The 20,286-nt window shown below is 42.6% G+C and overlaps 1 non-coding gene across 1 annotated transcript; it reads left to right on the top strand.

The window, feature by feature from the left end:
- The first annotated feature begins 18,732 nt into the window (after positions 1 to 18,732).
- On the top strand, positions 18,733 to 18,846 carry LOC140280630 (U5 spliceosomal RNA). The gene has a single exon (XR_011909569.1). It is a non-coding gene; the product is annotated as a U5 spliceosomal RNA (small nuclear RNA).
- Positions 18,847 to 20,286: the final 1,440 nt, after the last annotated feature.

Here is a 20,286-nt window from a genome sequence, read left to right on the forward strand (position 1 = left end):
TTGTACAGTCGGGTATTTTAACCTTTTCTTACCCGCTTTTTACCAACTATGGTCGGACATTCACACCATCTTACAGCGGAACACCTCCGCTCCCGCTTTTTATGGTGTATAGTCGGGCATTCGAACCTTTTCTTACCCGCTATTTACAAACTATGGTAGGACATTCAAACTTTCGTGTATCCGAAAACCTCCGCTCTCTCTTTTGATCATACATTGTCGGACATTCGCACCTTTTCTTACCCGCTTTTTACAAACCATGGTCGGACTGTCACACCTTCTTGTAGCCGAACACATCCGCTCCCGCTATTGATTGTGTACAGTCGGGTATATTAACCTTTTCTTACCCGCTTTTTACCAAGTATGGTTGGACATTCACACCTTCGTATAGCGGAACACCTCCGCTCCCTCTTTTGATGGTGTATGTTCGGGCATTCAAACCTTTTCTTACCCGCTTTTTCCAAACTATGGTCGGCTATTCACAGCTTCCTCTCCACCATACTTGTATGGTGGGATATTCACACCCACTTGCATCCGAAGACCTCCGCCCCAAATTTTGTTGATATTTAGTCGGACATTCGCACCTTACCCGCTTTTGGCAAACTATGGCCTTCTTGCAGCCAAACAACTCTGATCTTGCTTTTGATGATGTAAGGTTGGGCATTCAGACCTTGCTTCACCTGCTTTTCACCAAATTTAGTCGGACATTCACACCTTCTTGCAGCCGAACACTTCCGCTCCACCTTTTAGTGTTCTATCACACCTTTTTTTTCACCGCATTTTATACATTATGGTTGGAAATTTTCAACCACTCTCATCCGAAGACCTCTCCTCCCGCTTTTGTTAATATATTTGAACTTTAGTTTTACATTCAAACCTTCTTGCAGCTGAACCACCTCCGCTCCCTGTTTTGATCATATATGGTCTGGCTACTACCTTTTCTTACCCGTTTGTGAGTAATTATGGCTGGACATTCACACCTACTTGCAGTCGAACACAACCTCTCTCGCTTTTGATGATGTATGGACCGGCATTTTTACCTTTTCTAACACATTTTTCAGCAATTATGGTCGGAGATTCACACCTACTCACAGCCGAACAACTCTGCTCCCGCATTTGATGATGTATAGTCGGGCATTCTCACCCTTTCTCATCAGCTTTTTGCAAATTATGATCTGACATTCACACCTACTTGCAGTCGAACAGCTCTGCTCCCGCTTTTGATTATGTTTGGTTGGATATTCGAACCTTTTCTTAACTTCTTTTTACATATTTTGGTTGGACGTTCACACCTTCTTGTAGCCGAACACTTCCACTCCTGCTTTTGATGATGTATGGTTGGGCATTCACACATTTTTTTTGCCCATTTTTCAGGAATTATGAGTGGACATTCACACCTTGCAGCTGAACACCTCCTATCCCACTTATGATCATGTGCGGTTTGATTTTCGAAAAGTTTCTTTCATGTTTTCTAGCAATTTTTGATGGACATGTAGACCTTCTTGCAGCTGAACACCTCCGCTCCCGCTTTTGATCATACATTGTCAGGCATTCGCACCTTGTCTTACCCACTTTTTACAAACTTTAGTCGAACAGTCACACCTTTTTGCAGCCGAACACCACCTCTCCCGCTTTTGATGATGTATGGTCCAGCATTCTTACCTTTTCTAACACATTCTTCAGCAATTATGGTCGGACATTCACACCTACTCCGAGCCGAACACCTCCGCTCCCGCATTTGATGGTGTATAGTCGGGCATTCTCACCCTTTCTCATCAGCTTTTTACAAATTATGATCTGACATTCACATCTGCTTTTGATAATGTATTGTTAGGCATTCGCACCTTTTTTTTTACCCATTTTTCATGAATTATGGGTGGACATTCACACCTTCTTGCAGCCGAACACCTCCTCTCCCGCTTATGATCATGTGCGGTTTGATATTCGAAAATTTACTTTCTTGTTTTAAAGCAATTATTGATGGACATTCAAACCTTCTTTTTGATGGTGTATAGTCGGGCTTTCGAGCCTTTTCTTCCCGGTTTTTACAAACCATGGTCGGACTTTCACACCTTCTTGTAGCCGAACAACTCCGCTCCCGCTATTGATTGTGTACAGTCGGGTATTTTAACCTTTTCTTACCCGCTTTTTACCAACTATGGTCGGACATTCACACCGTCTTACAGCGGAACACCTCTGCTCCCGCTTTTGATGGTGTATAGTCGGGCATTCGAACCTTTTCTTACCCACTTTTTACAAACTATGGTGGGACATTCAAACCTTCTTGTATCCGAAAACCTCCGCTCTCTCTTTTGATCATACATTGTCGGACATTCGCACCTTTTCTTACCCGCTTTTTACAAACCATGGTCGGACTTTCACATCTTCTTGTAGCCGAACACATCCGCTCCCGCTATTGATTGTGTACAGTCGGGTATTTTAACCTTTTCTTACCCTTTTTTTACCAAGTATGGTCGGACATTCACACCTTCGTACAGCGGAACACCTCCGCTCCCTCTTTTGATGGTGTATGTTCGGGCATTCAAACCTTTTCTTACCCGCTATTTCCAAACTATGGTCGGCTATTCACAGCTTCCTCTCCACCATACTTGTATGGTGGGATATTCACACCCACTTGCATCCGAAGACCTCCGCCCCAAATTTTGTTGATATTTAGTCGGACATTCGAACCTTACCCGCTTTTGGCAAACTATGGCCTTCTTGCAGCCAAACAACTCTGATCTTGCTTTTGATGATGTAAGGTTGGGCATTCAGACCTTGCTTCACTTGCTTTTCACCAAATATAGTAGGACATTCACACCTTCTTGCAGCCGAACACTTCCGCTCCAACTTTTAGTGTTCTATCACACCTTTTTTTTCACCGCATTTTATACATTATGGTTGGAAATTTTCAACCACTCTCATCCGAAGACCTCTCCTCCCGCTTTTGTTAATATATTTGAACTTTAGTTTGACATTCAAACCTTCTTGCAGCTGAACCACCTCCGCTCCCTGTTTTGATCATATATGGTCTGGCTACTACCTTTTCTTACCCGTTTGTGAGTAATTATGGCTGGACATTCACACCTACTTGCAGTCGAACACAACCTCTCTCGCTTTTGATGATGTATGGACCGGCATTTTTACCTTTTCTAACACATTTTTCAGCAATTATGGTCGGAGATTCACACCTACTCACAGCCGAACAACTCCGCTCCCGCATTTGATGATGTATAGTCGGGCATTCTCACCCTTTCTCATCAGCTTTTTGCAAATTATGATCTGACATTCACACCTACTTGCAGTCGAACAGCTCTGCTCCCGCTTTTGATTATGTTTGGTTGGATATTCGAACCTTTTCTTAACTTCTTTTTACATATTTTGGTTGGACGTTCACACCTTCTTGTAGCCGAACACTTCCACTCTTGCTTTTGATGATGTATGGTTGGGCATTCACACCTTTTTTTTGCCCATTTTTCAGGAATTATGGGTGGACATTCACACCTTGCAGCTGAACACCTCCTATCCCACTTATGATCATGTGCGGTTTGATTTTCGAAAAGTTTCTTTCATGTTTTCTAGCAATTATTGATGGACATGTAGACCTTCTTGCAGCTGAACACCTCCGCTCCCGCTTTTGATCATACACTGTCAGGCATTCGCACCTTGTCTTACCCACTTTTTACAAACTTTAGTCGAACAGTCACACCTTTTTGCAGCCGAACACCACCTCTCCCGCTTTTGATGATGTATGGTCCAGCATTCTTACCTTTTCTAACACATTCTTCAGCAATTATGGTCGGACATTCACACCTACTCAGAGCCGAACACCTCCGCTCCCGCATTTGATGGTGTATAGTCGGGCATTCTCACCCTTTCTCATCAGCTTTTTACAAATTATGATCTGACATTCACACCTGCTTTTGATAATGTATTGTTAGGCATTCGCACCTTTTTTTTACCCATTTTTCATGAATTATGGGTGGACATTCACACCTTCTTGCAGCCGAACACCTCCTCTCCCGCTTATGATCATGTGCGGTTTGATATTCGAAAATTTACTTTCTTGTTTTAAAGCAATTATTGATGGACATTCAAACCTTCTTTTTGATGGTGTATAGTCGGGCTTTCGAGCCTTTTCTTCCCGGTTTTTACAAACCATGGTCGGACTTTCACACCTTCTTGTAGCCGAACAACTCCGCTCCCGCTATTGATTGTGTACAGTCGGGTATTTTAACCTTTTCTTACCCGCTTTTTACGAACTATGGTCGGACATTCACACCGTCTTACAGCGGAACACCTCTGCTCCCGCTTTTGATGGTGTATAGTCGGGCATTCGAAGCTTTTCTTACCCGCTTTTTACAAACTATGGTGGGACATTCAAACCTTCTTGTATCCGAAAACCTCCGCTCTCTCTTTTGATCATACATTGTCGGACATTCGCACCTTTTCTTACCCGCTTTTTACAAACCATGGTCGGACTTTCACATTTTCTTGTAGCCGAACACATCCGCTCCCGCTATTGATTGTGTACAGTCGGGTATTTTAACCTTTTCTTACCCGCTTTTTACCAAGTATGGTTGGACATTCACACCTTCGTACAGCGGAACACCTCCGCTCCCTCTTTTGATGGTGTATGTTCGGGCATTCAAACCTTTTCTTACCCGCTTTTTCCAAACTATGGTCGGCTATTCACAGCTTCCTCTCCACCATACTTGTATGGTGGGATATTCACACCCACTTGCATCCGAAGACCTCCGCCCCAAATTTTGTTGATATTTAGTCGGACATTCGCACCTTACCCGCTTTTGGCAAACTATGGCCTTCTTGCAGCCAAACACCTCTGATCTCGCTTTTGATGATGTAAGGTTGGGCATTCAGACCTTGCTTCACCTGCTTTTCACCAAATATAGTCGGACATTCACACCTTCTTGCAGCCGAACACTTCCGCTCCACCTTTTAGTGTTCTATCACACCTTTTTTTCACCGCATTTTATACATTATGGTTGGAAATTTTCAACCACTCTCATCCGAAGACCTCTCCTCCCGCTTTTGTTAATATATTTGAACTTTAGTCGGACATTCAAACCTTCTTGCAGCTGAACCACCTCCGCTCCCTGTTTTGATCATATATGGTCTGGCAATACTACCTTTTCTTACCCGTTTGTGAGTAATTATGGCTGTACATTCACACCTACTTGCAGCCGAACACAACCTCTCTCGCTTTTGATGATGTATGGACCGGCATTCTTGCCTTTTCTAACACATTTTTCAGCAATTATGGTCGGAGATTCACACCTACTCACAGCCGAACAACTCCGCTCCCGCATTTGATGGTGTATAGTCGGGCATTCTCACCCTTTCTCATCAGCTTTTTGCAAATTATTATCTGACATTCACACCTACTTGCAGTCGAACAGCTCTGCTCCCGCTTTTGATTATGTTTGGTTGGATATTCGAACCGTTTCTTAACTTCTTTTTACATATTTTGGTTGGACGTTCACACCTTCTTGTAGCCGAACACTTCCACTCCTGCTTTTGATGATGTATGGTTGGGCATTCACACCTTTTTTTTGCCCATTTTTCAGGAATTATGGGTGGACATTCACACCTTGCAGCTGAACACCTCCTATCCCACTTATGATCATGTGCGGTTTGATTTTCGAAAAGTTTCTTTCATGTTTTCTAGCAATTATTGATGGACATGTAGACCTTCTTGCAGCTGAACACCTCCGCTCCCGCTTTTGATCATACATTGTCAGGCATTCGCACCTTGTCTTACCCACTTTTTACAAACTTTAGTCGAACAGTCACACCTTTTTGCAGACGAACACCACCTCTCCCGCTTTTGATGATGTATGGTCCAGCATTCTTACCTTTTCTAACACATTCTTCAGCAATTATGGTCGGACATTCACACCTACTCAGAGCCGAACACCTCCGCTCCCGCATTTGATTGTGTATAGTCGGGCATTCTCAACCTTTCTCATCAGCTTTTTACAAATTATGATCTGACATTCACACCTGCTTTTGATAATGTATTGTTAGGCATTCGCACCTTTTTTTTACCCATTTTTCATGAATTATGGGTGGACATTCACACCTTCCTGCAGCCGAACACCTCCTCTCCCGCTTATGATCATGTGCGGTTTGATATTCGAAAATTTACTTTCTTGTTTTAAAGCAATTATTGATGGACATTCAAACCTTCTTTTTGATGGTGTATAGTCGGGCTTTCGAGCCTTTTCTTCCCGGTTTTTACAAACCATGGTCGGACTTTCACACCTTCTTGTAGCCGAACAATTCCGCTCCCGCTATTGATTGTGTACAGTCGGGTATTTTAACCTTTTCTTACCCGCTTTTTACCAACTATGGTCGGACATTCACACCGTCTTACAGCGGAACACCTCTGCTCCCGCTTTTGATGGTGTATAGTCGGGCATTCAAACCTTTTCTTACCCGCTTTTTACAAACCATGGTCGGACTGTCACACCTTCTTGTAGCCGAACACATCCGCTCCCGCTATTGATTGTGTACAGTCGGGTATATTAACCTTTTCTTACCCGCTTTTTACCAAGTATGGTTGGACATTCACACCTTCGTACAGCGGAACACCTCCGCTCCCTCTTTTGATGGTGTATGTTCGGGCATTCAAACCTTTTCTTACCCGCTTTTTCCAAACTATGGTCGGCTATTCACAGCTTCCTCTCCACCATACTTGTATGGTGGGATATTCACACCCACTTGCATCCGAAGACCTCCACCCCAAATTTTGTTGATATTTAGTCGGACATTCGCACCTTACCCGCTTTTGGCAAACTATGGCCTTCTTGCAGCCAAACAACTCTGATCTTGCTTTTGATGATGTAAGGTTGGGCATTCAGACCTTGCTTCACCTGCTTTTCACCAAATATAGTCGGACATTCACACCTTCTTGCAGCCGAACACTTCCGCTCCACCTTTTAGTGTTCTATCACACCTTTTTTTTCACCGCATTTTATACATTATGGTTGGAAATTTTCAACCACTCTCATCCGAAGACCTCTCCTCCCGCTTTTGTTAATATATTTGAACTTTAGTTTGACATTCAAACCTTCTTGCAGCTGAACCACCTCCGCTCCCTGTTTTGATCATATATGGTCTGGCTACTACCTTTTCTTACCCGTTTGTGAGTAATTATGGCTGGACATTCACACCTACTTGCAGTCGAACACAACCTCTCTCGCTTTTGATGATGTATGGACCGGCATTTTTACCTTTTCTAACACATTTTTCAGCAATTATGGTCGGAGATTCACACCTACTCACAGCCGAACAACTCCGCTCCCGCATTTGATGATGTATAGTCGGGCATTCTCACCCTTTCTCATCAGCTTTTTGCAAATTAGGATCTGACATTCACACCTACTTGCAGTCGAACAGCTCTGCTCCCGCTTTTGATTATGTATGGTTGGATATTCGAACCTTTTCTTAACTGCTTTTTACAAACTTTGGTTGGACGTTCACAACTTCTTGTAGCCGAACACATGCACTCCTGCTTTTGATGATGTATGGTTGGGCATTCGCACCTTTTTTTTACCCATTTTTCAGGTATTATGGGTGGACATTCACACCTTCTTGCAGCTGAACACCTCCTCTCCCACTTATGATCATGTGTGGTTTGATTTTCGAAAATTTTCTTTCATGTTTTCTAGCAATTATTGATGGACATTTAGACCTTCTTCCAGCTGAACACCACCTCTCCCGATTTTGATCATGTATGGACCGGCATTTTTACCTTTTCTAACACATTTTTCAGCAATTATGGTTGGAGATTCACACCTACTCACAGTCGAACAACTCCGCTACCGCATTTGATGGTGTATAGTCGGGCATTCTCACCCTTTCTCATCAGCTTTTTGCAAATTATGATCTGACATTCACACCTACTTGCAGTCGAACAGCTCTGCTCCCGCTTTTGATTATGTATGGTTGGATATTCGAACCTTTTCTTAACTGCTTTTTACAAACTTTGGTTGGACGTTCACACCTTCTTGTAGCCGAACACATGCACTCCTGCTTTTGATGATGTATGGTTGGGCATTCGCACCTTTTTTTTACCCATTTTTCAGGTATTATGGGTGGACATTCACACCTTCTTGCAGCTGAACACCTCCTCTCCCACTTATGATCATGTGTGGTTTGATTTTCGAAAATTTTCTTTCATGTTTTTTAGCAATTATTGATGGACATTTAGACCTTCTTGCAGCTGAACACCACCTCTCCCGATTTTGATTATGTATGGACCGGCATTTTTACCTTTTCTAACACATTTTTCAGCAATTATGGTTGGAGATTCACACCTACTCACAGCCGAACAACTCCGCTACCGCATTTGATGGTGTATAGTCGGGCATTCTCACCCTTTCTCATCAGCTTTTTGCAAATTATGATCTGACATTCACACCTACTTGCAGTCGAACAGCTCTGCTCCCGCTTTTGATTATGTTTGGTTAGATATTCGAACCTTTTCTTAACTGCTTTTTACAAACTTTGGTCGGACGTTCACAATATCTTGCAGCTGAACACCTCCACTCCCACTTATGATCATGTGTGGTTTGATTTTCGAAAATTTTCTATCATGTTTTCTAGCAATTATTGATGGACATTTAGACCTTCTTGCAGCTGAACACCACCTCTCCCGATTTTGATTATGTATGGACCGGCATTTTTACCTTTTCTAACACATTTTTCAGCAATTATGGTTGGAGATTCACACCTACTCACAGCCGAATAACTCCGCTACCGCATTTGATGGTGTATAGTCGGGCATGCTCACCCTTTCTCATTAGCTTTTTGCAAATTATGATCTGACATTCACACCTACTTCCAGTCGAACAGCTCTGCTCCCGCTTTTGATTATGTTTGTTTAGATATTCGAACCTTTTCTTAACTGCTTTTTACAAACTTTGGTCGGACGTTCACAATATCTTGCAGCCGAACACCTCCGCTTCCGCTTTTGATGGTGTATATTCGGGCATACGAACCTTTTCTTACCCGCTTTTTACAAACCAAGGTCGGACTTTCACACCTTCTCTTAGCTGAACAACTCCGCTCCCTCTTTTGATTGTGTACAGTCGGGTAATTTAACCTTTTCTTACCCGCTTTTTACCATCTATGGTCGGACATTCACACCGTCTTACAGCGGAACACCTCCGCTCCCTCTTTTGATGATGTATGGTTAGGCATTCGCACCTTTTCTTACCCATTTTTCAGTAATTATGGGTAGACATTCACACCTTCTTGCAGCCGAACACCTCCTCTCCCGCTTATGATCATGTGCAGTTTGATATTCGAAAATTTTCTTTCATGTTTTCTAGCAATTATTGATGGACATTCAGACCGTCTTGCAGCTGAACACCTCCGCTCCCACTTTTGATGGTGCATAGTCGGGCTTTCGAGCCTTTTCTTCCCCGGTTTTTACAAATTATGGTTGGACATTCAGACCTTCTTGCAGCCGAAAACCTCCACTCCCTCTTTTGATCATACATTGTCGGGCATTCGCACCTTTTCTTACCCGCTTTTTACAAACCATGGTCGGACTTTCACACCTTTTAGTAGCCGAACAACTCCGCTCCCGCTATTGATTGTGTACAGTCGGGTATTTTAACCTTTTCTTACCCGCTTTTTACCAACTATGGTTGGACATTCACACCTTCTTACAGCAGAACACCTCCGCTCCCTGTTTTGATTATGTATGGTTTGACATTCGCACCTTCTCTCACCCGCCTTTTACTATGGTCGGCCATTCACAGCTTCCTCTCCACCATACTTGTATGGTGGGATATTCACACCCACTTGCATCCGAAGACCTCCGCCCCCACTTTTGTTGATATTTAGTCGGTCATTCGCACCTTACCCGCTTTTGGCAAACTATGGCCTTCTTGCAGCCAAACACCTCTGATCTCGCTTTTGATGATGTAAGGTTGGGCATTCAGACCTTGCTTCACCTGCTTTTCACCAAATATAGTCGGACATTCACACCCACTTGCATCCGAAGACCTCCGCCCCAAATTTTGTTGATATTTAGTCGGACATTCGCACCTTACCCGCTTTTGGCAAACTATGGCCTTCTTGCAGCCAAACACCTCTGATCTCGCTTTTGATGATGTAAGGTTGGGCATTCAGACCTTGCTTCACCTGCTTTTCACCAAATATAGTCGGACATTCACACCTTCTTGCAGCCGAACACTTCCGCTCCACCTTTTAGTGTTCTATCACACCTTTTTTTCACCGCATTTTATACATTATGGTTGGAAATTTTCAACCACTCTCATCCGAAGACCTCTCCTCCCGCTTTTGTTAATATATTTGAACTTTAGTCGTGCATTCAAACCTTCTTGCTGCTGAACCACCTCCGCTCCCTGTTTTGATCATATATGGTCTGGCAATACTACCTTTTCTTACCCGTTTGTGAGTAATTATGGCTGGACATTCACACCTACTTGCAGCCGAACACAACCTCTCTCGCTTTTGATGATGTATGGACCGGCATTCTTACCTTTTCTAACACATTTTTCAGCAATTATGGTCGGAGATTCACACCTACTCACAGCCGAACAACTCCGCTCCCGCATTTGATGGTGTATAGTCGGGCATTCTCACCCTTTCTCATCAGCTTTTTGCAAATTATGATCTGACATTCACACCTACTTGCAGTCGAACAGCTCTGCTCCCGCTTTTGATTATGTATGGTTGGATATTCGAACCTTTTCTTAACTGCTTTTTACAAACTTTGGTTGGACGTTCACACCTTCTTGTAGCCGAACACATGCACTCCTGCTTTTGATGATGTATGGTTGGGCATTCGCACCTTTTTTTTACCCATTTTTCAGGTATTATGGGTGGACATTCACACCTTCTTGCAGCTGAACACCTCCTCTCCCACTTATGATCATGTGTGGTTTGATTTTCGAAAATTTTCTTTCATGTTTTCTAGCAATTATTGATGGACATTTAGACCTTCTTCCAGCTGAACACCACCTCTCCCGATTTTGATCATGTATGGACCGGCATTTTTACCTTTTCTAACACATTTTTCAGCAATTATGGTTGGAGATTCACACCTACTCACAGTCGAACAACTCCGCTACCGCATTTGATGGTGTATAGTCGGGCATTCTCACCCTTTCTCATCAGCTTTTTGCAAATTATGATCTGACATTCACACCTACTTGCAGTCGAACAGCTCTGCTCCCGCTTTTGATTATGTATGGTTGGATATTCGAACCTTTTCTTAACTGCTTTTTACAAACTTTGGTTGGACGTTCACACCTTCTTGTAGCCGAACACATGCACTCCTGCTTTTGATGATGTATGGTTGGGCATTCGCACCTTTTTTTTACCCATTTTTCAGGTATTATGGGTGGACATTCACACCTTCTTGCAGCTGAACACCTCCTCTCCCACTTATGATCATGTGTGGTTTGATTTTAGAAAATTTTCTTTCATGTTTTTTAGCAATTATTGATGGACATTTAAACCTTCTTGCAGCTGAACACCACCTCTCCCGATTTTGATTATGTATGGACCGGCATTTTTACCTTTTCTAACACATTTTTCAGCAATTATGGTTGGAGATTCACACCTACTCACAGCCGAACAACTCCGCTACCGCATTTGATGGTGTATAGTCGGGCATTCTCACCCTTTCTCATCAGCTTTTTGCAAATTATGATCTGACATTCACACCTACTTCCAGTCGAACAGCTCTGCTCCCGCTTTTGATTATGTTTGGTTAGATATTCGAACCTTTTCTTAACTGCTTTTTACAAACTTTGGTCGGACGTTCGCAATATCTTGCAGCTGAACACCTCCTCTCCCACTTATGATCATGTGTGGTTTGATTTTCGAAAATTTTCTTTCATGTTTTCTAGCAATTATTGATGGACATTTAGACCTTCTTGCAGCTGAACACCACCTCTCCCGATTTTGATTATGTATGGACCGGCATTTTTACCTTTTCTAACACATTTTTCAGCAATTATGGTTGGAGATTCACACCTACTCACAGCCGAATAACTCCGCTACCGCATTTGATGGTGTATAGTCGGGCATGCTCACCCTTTCTCATCAGCTTTTTGCAAATTATGATCTGACATTCACACCTACTTCCAGTCGAACAGCTCTGCTCCCGCTTTTGATTATGTTTGGTTAGATATTCGAACCTTTTCTTAACTACTTTTTACAAACTTTGGTCGGACGTTCACAATATCTTGCAGCCGAACACCTCCGCTTCCGCTTTTGATGGTGTATATTCGGGCATACGAACCTTTTCTTACCCGCTTTTTACAAACCAAGGTCGGACTTTCACACCTTCTCTTAGCTGAACAACTCCGCTCCCTCTTTTGATTGTGTACAGTCGGGTAATTTAACCTTTTCTTACCCGCTTTTTACCATCTATGGTCGGACATTCACACCGTCTTACAGCGGAACACCTCCGCTCCCTCTTTTGATGATGTATGGTTAGGCATTCGCACCTTTTCTTACCCATTTTTCAGTAATTATGGGTAGACATTCACACCTTCTTGCAGCTGAACACCTCCTCTCCCGCTTATGATCATGTGCAGTTTGATATTCGAAAATTTTCTTTCATGTTTTCTAGCAATTATTGATGGACATTCAGACCGTCTTGCAGCTGAACACCTCCGCTCCCACTTTTGATGGTGTATAGTCGGGCTTTCGAGCCTTTTCTTCCCCGGTTTTTACAAATTATGGTTGAAAATTCAGACCTTCTTGCAGCTGAAAACCTCCACTCCCTCTTTTGATCATACATTGTCGGGCATTCGCACCTTTTCTTACCCGCTTTTTACAAACCATGGTCGGACTTTCACACCTTTTAGTAGCCGAACAACTCCGCTCCCGCTATTGATTGTGTACAGTCGGGTATTTTAACCTTTTCTTACCCGCTTTTTACCAACTATGGTTGGACATTCACACCTTCTTACAGCAGAACACCTCCGCTCCCTGTTTTGATTATGTATGGTTTGACATTCGCACCTTCTCTCACCCGCCTTTTACTATGGTCGGCCATTCACAGCTTCCTCTCCACCATACTTGTATGGTGGGATATTCACACCCACTTGCATCCGAAGACCTCCGCCCCCACTTTTGTTGATATTTAGTCGGTCATTCGCACCTTACCCGCTTTTGGCAAACTATGGCCTTCTTGCAGCCAAACACCTCTGATCTCGCTTTTGATGATGTAAGGTTGGGCATTCAGACCTTGCTTCACCTGCTTTTCACCAAATATAGTCGGACATTCACACCCACTTGCATCCGAAGACCTCCGCCCCAAATTTTGTTGATATTTAGTCGGACATTCGCACCTTACCCGCTTTTGGCAAACTATGGCCTTCTTGCAGCCAAACACCTCTGATCTCGCTTTTGATGATGTAAGGTTGGGCATTCAGACCTTGCTTCACCTGCTTTTCACCAAATATAGTCGGACATTCACACCTTCTTGCAGCCGAACACTTCCGCTCCACCTTTTAGTGTTCTATCACACCTTTTTTTCACCGCATTTTATACATTATGGTTGGAAATTTTCAACCACTCTCATCCGAAGACCTCTCCTCCCGCTTTTGTTAATATATTTGAACTTTAGTCGGACATTCAAACCTTCTTGCAGCTGAACCACCTCCGCTCCCTGTTTTGATCATATATGGTCTGGCAATACTACCTTTTCTTACCCGTTTGTGAGTAATTATGGCTGGACATTCACACCTACTTGCAGCCGAACACAACCTCTCTCGCTTTTGATGATGTATGGACCGGCATTCTTACCTTTTCTAACACATTTTTCAGCAATTATGGTCGGAGATTCACACCTACTCACAGCCGAACAACTCCGCTCCCGCATTTGATGGTGTATAGTCGGGCATTCTCACCCTTTCTCATCAGCTTTTTGCAAATTATGATCTGACATTCACACCTACTTGCAGTCGAACAGCTCTGCTCCCGCTTTTGATTATGTATGGTTGGATATTCGAACCTTTTCTTAACTGCTTTTTACAAACTTTGGTTGGACGTTCACACCTTCTTGTAGCCGAACACATGCACTCCTGCTTTTGATGATGTATGGTTGGGCATTCGCACCTTTTTTTTACCCATTTTTCAGGTATTATGGGTGGACATTCACACCTTCTTGCAGCTGAACACCTCCTCTCCCACTTATGATCATGTGTGGTTTGATTTTCGAAAATTTTCTTTCATGTTTTCTAGCAATTATTGATGGACATTTAGACCTTCTTCCAGCTGAACACCACCTCTCCCGATTTTGATCATGTATGGACCGGCATTTTTACCTTTTCTAACACATTTTTCAGCAATTATGGTTGGAGATTCACACCTACTCACAGTCGAACAACTCCGCTACCGCATTTGATGGTGTATAGTCGGGCATTCTCACCCTTTCTCATCAGCTTTTTGCAAATTATGATCTGACATTCACACCTACTTGCAGTCGAACAGCTCTGCTCCCGCTTTTGATTATGTATGGTTGGATATTCGAACCTTTTCTTAACTGCTTTTTACAAACTTTGGTTGGACGTTCACACCTTCTTGTAGCCGAACACATGCACTCCTGCTTTTGATGATGTATGGTTGGGCATTCGCACCTTTTTTTTACCCATTTTTCAGGTATTATGGGTGGACATTCACACCTTCTTGCAGCTGAACACCTCCTCTCCCACTTATGATCATGTGTGGTTTGATTTTCGAAAATTTTCTTTCATGTTTTTTAGCAATTATTGATGGACATTTAGACCTTCTTGCAGCTGAACACCACCTCTCCCGATTTTGATTATGTATGGACCGGCATTTTTACCTTTTCTAACACATTTTTCAGCAATTATGGTTGGAGATTCACACCTACTCACAGCCGAATAACTCCGCTACCGCATTTGATGGTGTATAGTCGGGCATGCTCACCCTTTCTCATCAGCTTTTTGCAAATTATGATCTGACATTCACACCTACTTCCAGTCGAACAGCTCTGCTCCCGCTTTTGATTATGTTTGTTTAGATATTCGAACCTTTTCTTAACTGCTTTTTACAAACTTTGGTCGGACGTTCACAATATCTTGCAGCCGAACACCTCCGCTTCCGCTTTTGATGGTGTATATTCGGGCATACGAACCTTTTCTTACCCGCTTTTTACAAACCAAGGTCGGACTTTCACACCTTCTCTTAGCTGAACAACTCCGCTCCCTCTTTTGATTGTGTACAGTCGGGTAATTTAACCTTTTCTTACCCGCTTTTTACCATCTATGGTCGGACATTCACACCGTCTTACAGCGGAACACCTCCGCTCCCTCTTTTGATGATGTATGGTTAGGCATTCGCACCTTTTCTTACCCATTTTTCAGTAATTATGGGTAGACATTCACACCTTCTTGCAGCTGAACACCTCCTCTCCCGCTTATGATCATGTGCAGTTTGATATTCGAAAATTTTCTTTCATGTTTTCTAGCAATTATTGATGGACATTCAGACCGTCTTGCAGCTGAACACCTCCGCTCCCACTTTTGATGGTGTATAGTCGGGCTTTCGAGCCTTTTCTTCCCGGGTTTTTACAAATTATGGTTGGACATTCAGACCTTCTTGCAGCTGAAAACCTCCACTCCCTCTTTTGATCATACATTGTCGGGCATTCGCACCTTTTCTTACCCGCTTTTTACAAACCATGGTCGGACTTTCACACCTTTTAGTAGCCGAACAACTCCGCTCCCGCTATTGATTGTGTACAGTCGGGTATTTTAACCTTTTCTTACCCGCTTTTTACCAACTATGGTTGGACATTCACACCTTCTTACAGCAGAACACCTCCGCTCCCTGTTTTGATTATGTATGGTTTGACATTCGCACCTTCTCTCACCCGCCTTTTACTATGGTCGGCCATTCACAGCTTCCTCTCCACCATACTTGTATGGTGGGATATTCACACCCACTTGCATCCGAAGACCTCCGCCCCCACTTTTGTTGATATTTAGTCGGTCATTCGCACCTTACCCGCTTTTGGCAAACTATGGCCTTCTTGCAGCCAAACACCTCTGATCTCGCTTTTGATGATGTAAGGTTGGGCATTCAGACCTTGCTTCACCTGCTTTTCACCAAATATAGTCGGACATTCACACCTTCTTGCAGCCGAACACTTCCGCTTTTAGTGTTCTATGAGGCATTCACATATTTTTTTTCACCGTATTTTATAGATTATGGTTGGAAATTCTCACCCACTCTCATCCGAAGACCTCTCCTCCCGCTTTTGTTAATATATAGTCGGGCATTCGAACCTTTTCTTACCCGCTTTTTACAAATTATGGTCAAACATTCACACCTACTTGCAGCTGAATACTTCCGCTCCACCTTTTAGGTATGTATGGTTGGCATTTGCACCTCTTTTTATACTGATTGCTGAAGATTAAGTTGTTCTTTCTCAAACTACAAATTTTTTTTAATTGTTGAAACTTAAACTTAAATAAGGAGGACAAACAGTTTTAAGTCAGGTTGATAGAAGGAATTAATTTTATAGCAAAATCTGTATTTCGTCATATGTCGAGAGATGCTTATTGCTGAAGAAGTTCTTTCTCATTCTACAAAGTACAACGTTGTTTATCGTTGAAACTTGATTAGACATGAATAAATATGAAGGACAAAGCAGTCTTAACTTGGTTTGAGTTAATGAATTCGTTTTATAGGAGAATCCGAATTCGTGCATAACTCATAAAATAGAGCTTATTTTCGGATTCCTGAAGAATGAGTCTGGTTCTTTCTGGGGCGGCTGTAGCTCAGGAGGAAGAGCAGTCGCCCACCAATCGGAAGGTCGGTGGTTCGACTCTGGCTTCCCCAAGCGTTGGGCAAGACACTGAACCCCACATTGCTCCCCTAGTGTATCATTGGGGGTATGAATGTGTGTGAATGCTTAGAAAGCACGTAGTTATATCCTAAGACGTGCTGTATGAATGTGTGTGAGTGGGGTGAATGTGGCATGTAGTGAAGCGCTTTGAGTGGTCAGCTAGACTAGAAAAGCGCTATACAAGTACAAGTCCATTTACCATTTCTCATAATACAAAGTTTGTTGTTTATTGTTGAAACTTCATCAGAAGTGAAGAAATAAATGAATGCCTATCAACAAATGTGGGATCTAAACTCTAGTGCTTCCTCTAAAATAATTTCCTTTCTCAATTTAGAAATGTGTGTGTGTAAGTCACAACACCCGTGACACCAAAACGGCTTTCTTTTCTCTACACTCTGCACTATGAGCACACACACCAAATCAGAAAGGCTTTTTTCTCTCTTTTCTACATTATGGACTGTGGGGACACAAAACCGCTCTCTCTCTCTTTTTTTTTTTTATCGTGTGCCAGGGCGTTGTCTCACGTATTAGATTATGCTTAAGATACGAATGGGTTTATCAGTCACATCAGAATCCATACATACTGATCCTCCCGTAATAAAATGGTCGGATCTTATCAAACACACTTTGTTTCTTGTGACAATCAAGTCAGCGAAACAGCGTATACACGTCAAGACACTGAATCAAGTTTGCCACAAGAACTCATAAGTTTGGCAGTATTGCTCTGCCGTCAGCAATCATACACCCATTTTATTTTCGTGAGACATGTGCAAGCACCTGTTCATCTACTGTTCTATCACTATGAATTAGTGATCTATTATCAATAAGGATACTTCTACAACTACTATCAAAGTATGTCCGGACTTCTTATGTTGTCAGTTGCTATATATGAATAAGTGGGTAGCTACTGACAAGCATTAAGCATGTCACACAGCCCAAACATATAACATTTCAGGACACACCACACAGTTAACAACCACAGTGAAGCGTGTCAAAGCCCAAACATGTAACATTCAACAGGACACTTACACAACACATTCAAATCAAACAGTCAGACAACATACAAGAACATATACCCCAGCCGGCATTGCTCCCTGCCTATTTTCGTACAGCACACTATGTGTGCGCACACCTTTATTCACAAACTCTTCAACTTACCAACTTTACCGAAGCTGCTACAGCTCGATTGGCCGAATACCCTTTGATCCTATTTCGGTGAATTTGACATCTGCCTTACATATAACAGATTAGCGGTTTAGCAGTTTTAATTTAGTATGAGTGAAGGAATTCATTTTATAGCAAAATCCGAAATCGTGAAGAACTCATGAAAGTAAGCTTATTCTCGGATTCCTGAAACTTTAGATTTGCTCTTTCTTTTACTGCAAAGTACAACGTTGTTTTTTTTGTTTAAATCTTTCTAGACATGGTAAATATGAACGACAAAGCAGTTTTAACATAGTTTGAGTGAAGGAATTCATTTTATAGATAAAATCCCAAGAGTCTGCAGAGAAAAGAGAGTGAATGCGAAGTAGACTTTAACACGGCTATGGGAGCGAGCCGAGTGTGGGCTAACCGGGAGAATTGCTTGAAAGAAACGCGACACCGAATGAGCGATCAGAACAAAGCCTCAATACGGGATTCTCATGGTGTTTTTGTTGCTGCCTTGTCTTTTGCATAGAGTAAAAGACAAGGCAGCCATCGAATAGGGCCCGAATGTTCCTACTTGGTCAGCCGAGGAGCAAGGGGGGGGGGAGCAAGCGTCTCAACCAAGCAAAGCTCACCATGGGGAAGGTGGCTATGCCAACTAGCCTGATGCCCTGCTCCCGCAGTGACGGATAATCGTACTCTGGTTTCTCTTCATAACGTACAAGTCTTTCGCCTTTTACTAAAGATTTCTGTGGAGAGCAGCACTAATGAGTTGTTTCTATTTTTGGCAGGCTTTACCTTTGCGGGTGAAGCCCTTTCTGTCTGTGCAAAAGAAATCTTCTTACTGTGCAGAGTGACTTCTCTGAGTAGAGTCGCCTTACTTGTTGCGACTGTGCCGATGTTCGAAGCTGGAGTGCAAAGTTGTTGCTTGAATGGTGCTTGCTGGAGCGTGCGGGAGTGCAAAGTTATACCATTTAAAAGGGCTGAAGAGTGCTCAGTGCAGCGGGTGGGCGACACTCTGGCCACCTTGAAAACCGAGGTTACATCCACTACCAGGGGCAGCCCAAGTTCTGCCGCAAGTGTGGTGAGCATGGGCACCTGGTTGAGGCTTGTACCAAGGTGCACAGAGTAAAAGACAAGGCAGCCATCGAATGCTTCACGATTTTGGATTTTGCTATAAAATGAATTCCTTCACTCAAACTAAATTAAAACTGCTAAACCGCTAATCTGTTACATGTAAGGCAGATGTCAAATTCACAAATTCAGCAGCTTCGGTAAAAGAGTATAAGTTGAAGAGTTTGTGAATAAAGGTGTGCGCACACATAGTGAGCTGTAGGAAAATAGGCAGGGAGCAATGCCGGCTGGGGTATATGTTCTTGTATGTTGTCTGACTGTTTGATTTGAATGTGTTGTGTAAGTGTCCTGTTGAATGTTTGGGCTTTGACACTTCACTGTGGTTGTTAACTGTGTGGTGTGTCCTGAAATGTTATATGTTTGGGCTGTGTGACATGCTTAATGCTTGTCAGTAGCTACCCACTTATTCATATATAGCAACTGACAACATAAGAAGTCTGGACATACTTTGATAGTAGTTGTAGAAGTATCCTTATTGATAATAGATAAACTAATTCATAGTGATAGAACAGTAGATGAACAGGTGCCTGCAAGTCTCACGAAAATAAAATGGGTGTATGATTGCTGACGGCAGAGCAATACTGCCAAACTTATGAGTTCTTGTGGCAAACTTGATTCAGTGTCTTGACGTGTATACGCTGTTTCGCTGACTTGATTGTCACAAGAAACAAAGTGTGTTTGATAAGATCCGACCATTTTATTACGGGAGGATCAGTATGTATGGATTCTGATGTGACTGATAAACCCATTCGTATCTTAAGCATAATCTAATACGTGAGACAATGCCCTGGCACACAATCAAAAAAAAAAAGAGAGAGCGGTTTTGTGTCCCCACAGTCCATAATGTAGAAAAGAGAGAAAAAAGCCTTTCTGATTTGGTGTGTGTGCTCATAGTGCAGAGTGTAGAGAAAAGAGAGAAAAGAAAGCCGTTTTGGTGTCACGGGTGTTGTGACTTACACACACACATTTCTGAATTGAGAAAAGAAATTATTTTAGAGGAAGCAGTAGAGTTTAGATCCCACATTTGTTGATAGGCATTCATTTATTTCTTCACTTCTGATGAAGTTTCAACAATAAACAACAAACTTTGTATTATGAGAAAGAACCAGACTCAT

This window comes from Leuresthes tenuis, unplaced genomic scaffold (assembly GCF_036924035.1).
Source record: "Leuresthes tenuis unplaced genomic scaffold, fLeuTen1.0.hap1 SCAF_21, whole genome shotgun sequence".
NCBI lineage: Eukaryota > Metazoa > Chordata > Actinopteri > Atheriniformes > Atherinopsidae > Leuresthes > Leuresthes tenuis.